The sequence below is a fragment of the Dendropsophus ebraccatus genome, chromosome 3 (genome assembly GCF_027789765.1).
Source record: "Dendropsophus ebraccatus isolate aDenEbr1 chromosome 3, aDenEbr1.pat, whole genome shotgun sequence".
NCBI lineage: Eukaryota > Metazoa > Chordata > Amphibia > Anura > Hylidae > Dendropsophus > Dendropsophus ebraccatus.
Genome location: NC_091456.1, coordinates 9,685,787 through 9,698,111, shown reverse-complemented (window position 1 = coordinate 9,698,111; position 12,325 = coordinate 9,685,787). Strand labels below are relative to the sequence as shown.

At 44.3% G+C, this 12,325-nt stretch overlaps 1 non-coding gene across 1 annotated transcript; it reads left to right on the top strand.

The window, feature by feature from the left end:
- The first annotated feature begins 39 nt into the window (after window positions 1-39).
- Window positions 40-110, top strand: TRNAG-CCC (transfer RNA glycine (anticodon CCC)). The gene has a single exon. It is a non-coding gene; the product is annotated as a tRNA-Gly (tRNA).
- The last annotated feature ends 12,215 nt before the right edge of the window (window positions 111-12,325 follow it).

Genomic DNA, 12,325 nt, shown 5'->3' with positions numbered 1-12,325 from the left:
CGGCGTCTATTAAAGGGCGCGTGTGTGCAGCTCCCACGGGCGCTAGTAGTGTAGGGGTATCATGCAAGATTCCCATTCTTGCGACCCGGGTTCGAGTCCCGGCTAGCGCAGGTCAAGAATTTTTTTATTTTTTAATAATAATAAATTGTTTTTATCGACTTTAAACACCATATAGGTCTTGTGTATTTCCTATATGAGCTGGACTAGTATATAACTGCTGCATAGGCTCGTAATTTGCACATTTTATATTCCCTATAAAGAGTATTGGGCAAAAACTGCAGCGTGTGAACGTGCTCTAAAAATATATTACAGGAATGGGGGAGGGTGAGCACTGGCAGATGATGTGCTAGGGTGTAAGTCAGGGTACTATTACACCAAGCAATTTTTCGACGACTAACGATAAACGATCTTAAACGACCGCTAAAGCAAACGACCCAAAATCGTTCGCCCAAGTACACGAAACGATGATCGTTATTTATGATCGTTCTTGCGGTCGTTTAGTCGTCGATATTGCGTACATTTCAGCTGTGAATTCTTATTCCACCGAACGATATGCGAACGATCAAACGATAAAAATAGGTCCGGATCCTATTAAACGATCAACGATTTCTTGTTGGTCGTTTAATCGTTGCCTGCTATTACACGAAATGATTATCGTTCAAATCCGAACAATTTAACGATTTTTCGAACGATAATCGTTCCGTGTAATACCACCCTCAGTGTTGCACACCCAGATTACTCAAAACTTCAATTCCCATCACTCATGTAGTTACTGAGCAGGGATGGGGAACTTTCAGTCGTCCAGCTGGTGCAAAACTACAACTCCCATCATGCCTGGACAGCCGAAGGCTGTCCAGGCATGATGGGAGTTGTAGTTTTGCAACAGCTGGAGGGCTGAAGGTTCCTGCGGGCTTTATGAGCGGAACGCTGATCAAACTCAGCGCTTCGTTGACCTTAGGGCCCTATTCCACCGGACGATTATCGTTCAGATTATCGTTAAATCGTTCGAATCTAAACGATAAGCGTTCGGTTGAAATGCCGTTAACGATTAACGTCCGAACGAGAAATCGTTGATCGCTTTACAGGACCTGGACCTATTTTTATCGTTGCTCGTTCGCAAAACGTTCGCATTGAATAAGACATCGTTCGGTCGTTTGCAGTAGATACGAACGCAATAGCGAAGAAAAAACGATCGCAAATACGATCATAAGTAACGATTATCGTTCCATGGAAATGAGCGAACGTTTTCAGGTCTTTCGCAATAGCGGTCGTTTGAGATCGTTAATCGTTAACAATTATGCGAACGATAATCGTCCGGTGGAACAGGGCCCTTAGCGATTTGCTCATCTCTAGTGCCGTTTTCAGAGAAGGGGGGGGGGGGGGGGGGATATTCTTAAAGGAGAAGTCCAGGGTCAGCATTTAAAAAAAAAAAAAAAAAAAAAAAGCCGACCCGGACTTATCCTTTAAACTACTTGGGCACCAACAAAGCTTGTCCAGCTCCACTATGTGTGCGCTTCTCAACTTTTCTGAGCACAGATCTGTATATGAATCAGAAGAGGGGGTATGGTTTAAAGGGGTACTCCGGCTCAGGGGTATTTTTAAGCAATGGCCAGGGAGGGGGTGGTTATAGACGACGGTGATCACTTACCTGCCCGGATCGCGCCGCCCCGTGGCCGCTTCCTGATGTCAGCTGCGGCATGAGACGTGACGTCTCATGGCAGCTCAGCCATTCGGCGGCCGTAGTGGAGTCATGCCTCGGCCGCTGAATGGCTGAGCTGCCTTGAGACGTCACGTCTCATGGGGTGTACGGGGCGGCGCAATCCCAGACCCGGCGCTGGAACCGGGGAGGTAAGTGATCGCCATTGTCAATAACCGCCCCCCTTAAAAATACCTCCGGGCCGGAGTACCCCTTTAAAGGGAGACTAATCTAACCTGCTGATACCCCCCCCATTCCGCATGAGGATGAAGGTAGGGGTCCTATTACACAGGCCGACTACGGCCCAATCATCTCAGTAAACGATTGCCGATCTGCTAGATCGGTGCTCGTTGACTGGACCTATTACTTGGCCCGATAATCGGGCAGTAAGGGCTGCACGGACATCGTTAGATGTAAATCCAGCTGTATTGTCATTGAAAATGACAGGCAAGGGATCCGCAGTGAATGTGCAGCGTGAAATCTGGTGCGGATCCGTTACGTATGAAACTGGCCTTAAAAAGAGGTTCTTCAGCAGCTGCAGTACGCATTATACAGTTTTCTGTCCTGGTTGATGTATATCATTCAGAGACGGACAGGGAGTTCCACTATGTCTAGAGAAAGAGGTTCCAGAGCCAGTAAGATGCATATTATCATATATACTGTATTCCTTATTATACAGAATATCGAAAGTTACCTCTAAGTTCCTTGAAATATATCAGCGTCATATGACAGCTCTATACTAGTAGTACAGCTGAATAGGATGGGACGGCATAATCCTGGTGGATCAGACACATGGGGCTAATGTGAATAGAGTCTAATAGGAGAGCGCCTGTATGACATCTTTATTAGGGCCTGTGCACACAGAGCACAAGGGGTGGAATTTCCAAGTGGAATCCGCCCCGTGGAGTTGGCTTGTTATTCAACCTCTCCTATTGCTTCAATGGGATTTCTCGTGCGCCTCCTCTCTCCGCTCAAAGAATAAACTAGTTCTCGATGTTCTATTCACATGTATAGATGCCGGCGCAGTGCCGCTGCTCCTGGACCAGCCGGCTGTTTTCTTAGTCCCCTCCTATCACATCCCGATCCGATTGACAGATGCCCTGTTCAGCCAGTCAGTGACTGGGGTGGGACACCACTGCTGTCACTGATTGGCTAAGGAGGCTAAATCCCGCCCATCTGTGACGTACCCGGAAACTAGGAGAAGTGGACACCTGGCCGTAACGATTTTTTGCCCCTGGCCGGAGTTCTCCTTTAATAGAACCTTCTAGACAAATAACAGTAACTTGCAAAAACACAACTTTTATTACTGTTGATCTAATAATAAAAGTTTATAAAATCTATGAATATTATTATTTACACCATCGGGCTGCACCTCCATGTGTATGGAAATTCCTAGGAAGCAAGCAAGCTGGTGCAGACTACATGTCAGGATGAGTTCAGTGTAATAATATTCTATCAGATAACATTGTCGCCAGTATCAAACTTTAGAAACGCCGTCATAAACAGGTGATATACAAGAATGTTAAAGAGGTGCTCTGCAAAACACAAATAAGAGGTATAATACAGGTATATATATATATATATCTACACCCATATGTCCGGGCCCCACCATGGCCGTTCACCCGGATTACCTGCACTATAACGACCTGATGGAAGTTGCTGCCGTATCATCTGCGCATTAATGTGCAGGCAAACTAACGGTCAGCTGCAGAACCTCAGGCGCTGTGTACGATGACGCGCGGTGCCTCCATATTGTAGACTGATACAGCTTTTTGTATATCTTTTCTGTTGGATTTATACAGAATCTACCATAAAACTGTGTACTGTTGTGTGATAGCGGAGGCATACGGAGGTACAGAAGAGGTAATACTGTATGGTGCATCAGTCGTAGTATATAACGTCCTGTACACCCCAATCAAACATAACTTTTGATATGTTGCCGCCCATAGTGAGACTAAAAATTCTTTCCATACTTGTTATTATCTATTCAGTCTACTTCCCTCAGTTCGGAGCTGCTGCTTTCTGCTGAAAACACAAAAATCTGTGTGTGAGCTTTTTTTCTCTGTCTCCCACTCCTCCGACGGCTGATTTAAACAAGTCCCTTACTGGCTTTATCTGCAACGTTATAGCTTCTTTGTAATGCTGGAAGGGTTAATCACAGTGAGTTTATCAGCAACTTGACCTCAGAATAACCCTCTCAGCATTTCTAAGAAGCTACAAAGTTGCAGATAAAGCCAGTCAGGGACTTGTTTACATCAGCCGTTGGAGGAGTGGGAGATAGAGAAAATAGCTCACACACAGATTTTTGTGTCTTCAGCAGAAAGCAGCAGTTCAGAACTGGGGGAAGGAGACTGAATAGATAATAACAATTATGGAGGGAATTGTTAGTCTCATCATGGGCAGCAACATATCAAAAGTCCTGTTTGAGTGGAATTCCCCTTTAAATTCATGTCTTATGCACTGCTGCTTTCTAAAACGTAAGCAGAGGGAAACCTTGTGCAGAATATCCAAAATAGTTCAATAGGTGTTTGGCTTGTTTTAGTATGGTTATGAATTCGATTAGTTTCAATATGCATATTCGTTACTACAATCTAAATCATTATGATTAGGATGGTATATGACTACATGACATTGTATTATAGATTATTACTTATTATTCCCTTTTTGAGCCTTGGTCCTATTCTGTATTTCATTGCATGGCTGCATCACATGTGCCCTTAACTGTTCCCTTAGGTAAAATGGCCGCCGGAATGTGAGCGGTGCGGTGCGCATGCGCGGGGCGGCGGCCGGCTCTGGCGGCGCTTGCGTGGCGGATGGCGTCATCACGCCTGACGTCACGTCCGGCGCCGACGGCGCTGTTTGCCGCACCGCGCGTTATGGCGCTCCTGCACCGCCAGGTACTAAACAGTTCCAGGTGTTAATTTACATTCAGCCAATCACCACATGGGGATAGATATTTAAGATCCCTGGACCCCCACCTCATTACTCCCTGACGAAGCGGTGCGAAACGGCGTTGGAGTGTGAGGTGGGTGACCAGTGGACTGGGACATATAGTACCTACTGGTATTGGTAACCAGCATCCTTGTTTGGGTTTACACATGTGTTTTATTCTAAGCAGCATACTGTAGCAACATAGCACTAGCACTTTACCTTTTGCACTTTATGCTGTATGAATGTTTACATATGCCCTACATTAGTATGTATGTGGATGGAGTGTTACTGTTACAATGAGTCCCAGAAATCTGGTCCCCCGCCTCCCCAGGTCTTGTTTTTAATGTTGCATGTGTTTTTTTCTGTATACTATTTAATAAAATGAATTTTGGTATTTGTAATTATCAGTTTGGTCTGATTTTTCTCATTGGGGTTCCCCATATCTCTTTTTTGGTGTTTCATAGTTCAATAGGTGGCCCACTGTTGGGCCTTGAAGTTACGTCTATGTTAGGCTATGTGTATGCATATTTATACAAAAAAAAAATCAATAAAACCAAAATAGTTCAATAGGTCAAAACGATTTCACCATTCCTACAGTAAAATCCCATATGGGGTGGGACTGTTTTCCGAATAGACAATGGTAGAAGGACAGAGCAATGGGTATAGTGTACCTGTCACATATAAAAAGTTTTGACTTCAGAGAGACATCTCAAAAGTATTTATCAGGGAGTCGGGTGTCACATGCACTTCTGAACGCCTCTCTCCTTGCTTGTGTCTATGTGAGCGTCACTGCCCCATAGACTTCCATTATGCAGTCATGTGACATTGATACGGGAGAAAACGCACCAAGCACGTTCTTCTCCTGACTCGTTCTGTCAATTAGTTGGAGTTTAAACAGGGTTTGGACCCTGAGCGAGCAAAAAAAAAAAAAAAAAAAAAAAAACCTTTTGATTTCTGTAACAGTGCCCACTTAATATATTTATCCTTATAAAGGGGTGCTCCAGCCAGGACACTTTTTGATATGGCACAGAGTTTCCTGTAACAGTGCCAGTACATTTAATATATTTATCCCTATAAAGGGGTACTCCAGCCAGGACACTTTTTTCTTCACAATTACCAGGGAAAGGGTGAGTGCCGCCCATATCCAGCTGCTCTTTTCCCCCAATCTCCGGCCACTTCCTGGTCTCACACAGTACTTGAAACGTGAAGTTGACAGACCCGCTTCAGCAATTCAGCGGCTGTAGTGGGGATCCGTCTCCGCTGCTGAATAGCTGAGTGGGTCCGAAATTTCTCGTCTCAAGTCCTGTCTCAGACCAGGAAGCGGTTAGAGATTGAGGGACAACAGCAGCTTGATGCGGGTGTCAGCGCTCACACCCTCCCATGCGATTTTGAAAAAAAAAAACAAAAAAAATAAAACATGCTGGCCAGAGTACCCCTTTAATGTTGTACTTATGTGATCAAAGATTGAAAGTGGCCCTCATAGTGGATGAGCGAATGTCCCAATGTCTGAAAAATTTAGATGCTGCACTAGGGAGTCCTAGAAATCATGAATTCAGCCAATGGCCATATATCCCTAGGGCTGCATCAAACTTCTCCAGACACCGGAAGTCAAATCCTGAGCATTCGGGTTCGGACATACCCAAACGTTCAGCAAGTTCGCTCATCACTACTTTAACTCTCCTTTCCGGCATTCCCATCTGGGGATAAAACAGTCTCAAACTTAAAGGAAACAATGTGGTTGTGCTTAAACTTTTTCAGAGCCTGGTCTGCAACACTGTCAAAGTCGTCTTCTTGAGCTTGGAAAGTTATAGGCACGTTGCCTCTCCTGGACTTCGGAGCAGTCTTCCTCTGTTGGACGTCAACGGCTGATAAATTTGCCAAAACCTACAGACGAAAACACAGAAAAAACAGGAGAATTCTTTCACATACAGAGATGCACTAAACATAGAGGCATAGGTACGGTACATGATATTACTGCATACTGATCAGCCGACCGGTGATACTAAAGCAAAGCTCCATCTTGAAGCCACTCCAGCCAAAACATATTTTTTTTACATAAGGAAAGTTAGACAAATTCCTAATCTACTAAATTAGGGGAAATAGCAGTATATGTGCAATTCCCATAATTAATGTACATCAGGAAGGCTTCAGATTCTCTAGAAAAACTGTGACATCACGAATCAGGTGTAATTTATATGAAGTGTCCAGCAGGGGGTGCACTATATGTAGAAGTCTAAGTATTGTATTGTATATGGAACTGTATGTAATGTAGTGTTAGTGAGTGGTTATAGTACACTATCACAGGGACACTTGCATCTCACACCGGGAGAGAGGTGTGTGGGACAGATACATGCTGTACTACTCCCCCATCATCTGCTCATACTATGAGCGCTCCTGACCAGTGCTCAGTCCCCATGTCGCTAGGGGGCGGGCGGCAGATTATGAGAGCTGCCGGGGATGACATTGGGGACTGAGCACGGGTCAGGTGTGCTCATAGTATGAGCAGATGATGGGGGAGTAGTACAGCATGTATCTGTCCCACACACGCCTGGACACCTCTCTCGCTCCCTGCTAGGTGCCGTCCATCTCCCTCTGTCCCATTGTGAGCCTGGTCATCGGCAGCATAGGGAGGGAGATGCAAGTGTCCCTGTGATAGTGTACTGTAACCACTCACAAACACTACATTACATACAATTCCATATACAATATATAGACTTCTACATATAGTGCACCCCCTGCTGGACACATAATGCATTACACCTGATTCGTGACATCACTTTTTTTTTTTTTTTTTTTTTTTTGAGAATTAGAAGCCTGCCTGATCTACTAAATTAAGGGAAATAGCAGTATATGTGCATTTCCCATAGTTAATGTACATTAGGAATTTGTCTAACTTTCCTTATGTAATAACATATAAAAAATATGTTTTGGCCGGAGTTGTCCTTTAACCCCTTTAGGGCCGGCCTAGACAATGCATTTTACCTGTTGTTACATTCAAAAACATTCTAGTTTCAAGGATTCTTTTCTGGTGGGATAAGCTGTACTTTGCATTGATATTATATAGGAGTATATATGTGTTTTTTTTTTTTTTTGTTGATTTCATTTCAAATCAACTGGTGCCAGAAAGCTCTAGAGATTTTTTTTTATTATAAGTAAAGTACAAATCTCCAGTACTCCAATACTTATGAGCTGCTGTATGTCCTGCGGGAAGTGGTGTATTCTTTCCAGTCTGACACAGTGCTCTCTGCTGCCACCTCTGTCCATGTCAGGAACTGTACAGAGTAGTAGCAAATCACCATAGAAGATAAAGCAGATAAAGCATCTGGATCCTCCCATAGCTAATGCTAGCACCCTTGCTGCACCTACCATCTGTGTTACCGCCGTCCTCTGTAGCTGCACTCTAGAGGTGTGTTGGGCCAAATCATCATTCTGGGGACATAGATCTTCAAGAACACTGGAGTCCTCCGCAGATTCACTCTGATCAACAGTAGAACAAGATACAAAAGATTCATACAGATTTTGTATAGAGAAAAAGGAATGATTAAAGTGTCACTTTTTTTTTCTTGCAGAAATCAATAGTCCAGGCGATTTTAAGAAACTTTGTAATTGGGTTTATTAGGCAAATATGCCATTATCTGCATTCAAAAAGACTTTTCCCAGGTCCCCGCCCCCTCCCTGCTCTCTCTCAATCACTGCTCATTATCAGGAAATCACGACTCTTTTACATCAGTCGGGCCCTGTCTAATCTATGGAGAGGGGAGGAGGGAGATTAGTCACCAGCAGAGAACAAAGGATTACACAGTTGGACCTGTGTGAAAGCCTCATCTCCCTTCACCCCTCCCCTCTCCATAGAGAACAATGCAGACAGGGGGGAGAGCTTCAAACTGCTTTTTCATAATAAAAATGTATTTTTTGGCTAATAAACCCAATAACGTTTCTTACTATTGTACTAAAAAAAAAAAAATTAAACGACAGGGAAACTTTAAAACGTAACTGTCATTTCAGGGCCATTTTTCTGAAAACATTAAATATCAACAGTACAAGCGATTTTAAGAAACTCTGTAATAGGTTTTATGTACTAAAAGAGTTTCCTTCTGTAGTGAAAAAGCAATCTCCCAGCCTCCCCCCTCACATCAGATGAAGCAGGATTTCTGTCTCCATTATGTGGCTATGGAGAGGGGAGGGGCTGTTAGGAGTGACTGAGCACGGAGCAGTCCTGCACAGCACAACACCCTGCAATCTTCTCTCAGTAAGTTCATAGATAAAACACTGACCTTTCTGACCCCTGAATTTAGCGTTTTAGGTGCCCAGAGAGTCTATAAACAGCTGACCTTCATGTCACCTCTTCCTGCTCCCTCATCTCCCTCAGCCCCTCCCCCCTTCATAGGCTTACAATGGAGAGAGCAGAGCCCGTCTTCACTGGCTTCTCTGTAATGAAGACGGATTTGCCTGATAATGCACAGATAAGAAGTCAGGGGGGGAGGCTGGGAGATTGCTTCTTGAGTACAGAAGGAGGCTTTTTTGGCTGATAAAACCTATTACAGAGTTTCTTAAAAACGCTTATACTACTGATTTCTGCAATAAAAAAAAAAAACATGACAGTTACGCTTTAACTTTAGTTCTAGCTTGGACTGTGGGCAGAGAATAATAAATCAATCTGGAACACATGAAACACAGTTCTTCTTGGTTCCTAAAGTTGTGAACATTATGATCCAAGGCAAGTGATAAACAAAAAAGCAACTTAAAGGGGTATTCCGTTGAAATTAAACTTTGAACATGCTGCTGCCCTCATACAGAACATAACAATTGGCCTATCCCTTTTCCCGCTTCCCGTGTCCTCCTGGACCATCTTGAGGTCCTCGGATAAACAATCCCGTCTCCACTTCAGAGACTAACACGGCAGTGACAGCCCACTCAGCCAATCACTGACGGAGATAGGACAGCGCCGTAGCCATGATTGGCTGAGCAGGCTATAACTGACAGACAAGTCCATCTCTGAAGTGGAGGCGACCACCTGAAGATGACGCAGGAGGACACCGGGGGAGCACCAAAAGGTAAGAATAGGCCAATTGTTATGTTCTGTGCCAGGGCAGCAACATGTTAAAGTTTAATTGCAGAAGATTAACCCTTTGAGATGCTTTTACAAATCAATTACCTGTGTTTTTCTGAAAAGACAGCATCTTATGGGTTTTTTTCTCTGAAAAAGGGCTAGGGTTTATTTTCAGAAAAACATGGTATACTCCAACACTGTACCCCACTCTATACAGTAGTAAGGCCCCCAATACTGTATACCTCCCTCTCCTCTCTGTAGAAAATCCCCAATACTGTATACATCCCTCCCCTCTCTGCAGGTAGTCCCCATATCGTATACCCATTTTCCCACCAGGCCCACCATACTGTATACCTCCCTTCTCCCTCTGTAGATGTTCCCTTATACTGTATACATTATCCCTTTGTAGTAAGACCCCCTGTACTGTATAGATCCCACCTCTGCAGGTAGTACCCATACTGTATACCTGTCTGTAGTTGTTCCCCCACAATGTATGCATCACCCTCTGCAGGTAGTTCCTATACTGTACCGCTCCCTGATCTGCAGGTAGTTCCCATACAGTACCGCTCCCTGATCTGCAGGTAGTTCCCATACAGTACCGCTCCCTGATCTGCAGGTAGTTCCCATACTGTACCGCTCCCTGATCTGCAGGTAGTTCCCATACAGTACCGCTCCCTGATCTGCAGGTAGTTCCCATACTGTACCGCTCCCTGATCTGCAGGTAGTTCCCATAATGTATAGCTCCCTCCCCTCTGTAGTTGTCCCCTCCCTGCAGGTAGTCCCTATACTATATACCCCCCCCCCCCCCCGGTAGTTGTTCCCACATACTCTATACCTCCATTCTCTGCAGGTAGTCCCCATACTGTATACCTCCCCCCTCTGCAGGTAGTCCACATACTCTATACCTCCCCCCCTGTAGTTGCCCATGTACCCTCTAGCCCCCCCCATCTTAAGTGTCCCGTACTGCATCTGTACTGATGCTCGGCACCCAGTGTTAGGGATCTGGTCAGCCTTATTATTGGAATAGGGCTTATTATTGGAATAGGGCTTATATTTTATTTTAAGTTTACCCCAGAAAGCCTGCAAAATGACGCCAGGTCTTATTTTTGGAGAAACATGGCAGCGATATCATCTCACCAGTACTGGACTCTCTAACCTACTGGGATTTAGCTATACTGAATATCTCGAAACCTGTTAAAAAAAAATGAATAGTAACAAAAAACAACATAATGAGGGACCTACCGTGCTAGAAATCTGAACATTTCTATTAAACATAAGAAAATATGGTGTATATTTGGTTACTGGATTAACCAGTGTTCGGAACTGAAATAAAATGGGATCCAGTTGCTCATCCCAGTTATCCTGGTTGTCATTCACAGCTCTCCTTATTGCAGTCTGCAGCACCTCAAAGGTCCGATCATCCAGCCCCGTGTGCTCGCTCGTGTCCGCTGCAGTCAGAGTCTGAGAAATGTTCCATCTTACACAAAGCAGCCGACTAACCTAGCAGGAATAGAAGAGAATTTCCATCAAGTGGTCGTGTTATACAGTACCTCTAACTGTGTCCAACATGGTTAAAGAAGAAACTGTAAATTAGTTTAGCAAAAGGCCAATATACGGTCTAGGAGGTTGCCCTGTTAGACCCGGACTATGTCATCAGGGGACCCCTCACCAGGTGGGAGATATCCCCTCAATGGAAGACCACCACTAAGGACCCTATTCCACCGGACGATTATTGTTCAGATTATCGTTAAATTGTTCAAATCTAAACAATAATCGTTCGGTTGAAATGCAGTTAACGATTAACGACCGAACGAGAAATCGTTGATCGCTTTATAAGACCTGGACCTTATTTTATCGTTGCTCGTTCAACATTGCTCCAAAACATTTGCAAATCATTGGCATTGAATAAGACATTGTTCGGTCGTTCTTAGTAGATACGAACGTAATAGCGAAGAAATAGCGAAGAAAAAGCTATCGCAAATACGATCATAAGTAACAATTATCGTTCCATGGAAATGAGTGAACGTTTTCAGGTCTTTCGCAATAGCGGTCGTTTGAGATCGTTAATCATTAACGATTATGCAAACGATAATCGTCCGGTGGAATAGGGCCCTAAAGTGTAGGGTCAGAATGAGGTAGGAGAAGAAATAAGTAGCTATTGCCCAACAAAAATTATACAGATTCTCACTATACACCAATTATAGGAAATGCACATACAGAGCTTTATTCCTTCATTTACTACAGCTTGGAGTCGTCTGTTCATAGCAAAAATTGTGATGTCACGACCCACTAACTAGCATAGAGAGGTGCATGCTGGGCTTTACGGGGACAGGAGTGTGAAGCAGGGGAACCTCCAGTAACAGTTCTGGCGCAAGACGGGGGAGAGACCACTGGGATGATGTGACATGTGAATCATCATCATCCTGGTGGTCTCTCTCCTGTCCCTGCACCAGAGATGTCACTATTTGTATTGTAGGCCTGGATAGAAAACTGCTGACAGGTCAGATGAAGGAGGTCTACTGACCACCCACACAATACAGATAATGACAGCTCCGGTGCAGGGACGGGAAAGAGACCACAGAGATGATGATTCACATTTTACATCATCCCAGTGGTCTCTCTCTTCTCGCATCGGAACTCCTACCGGA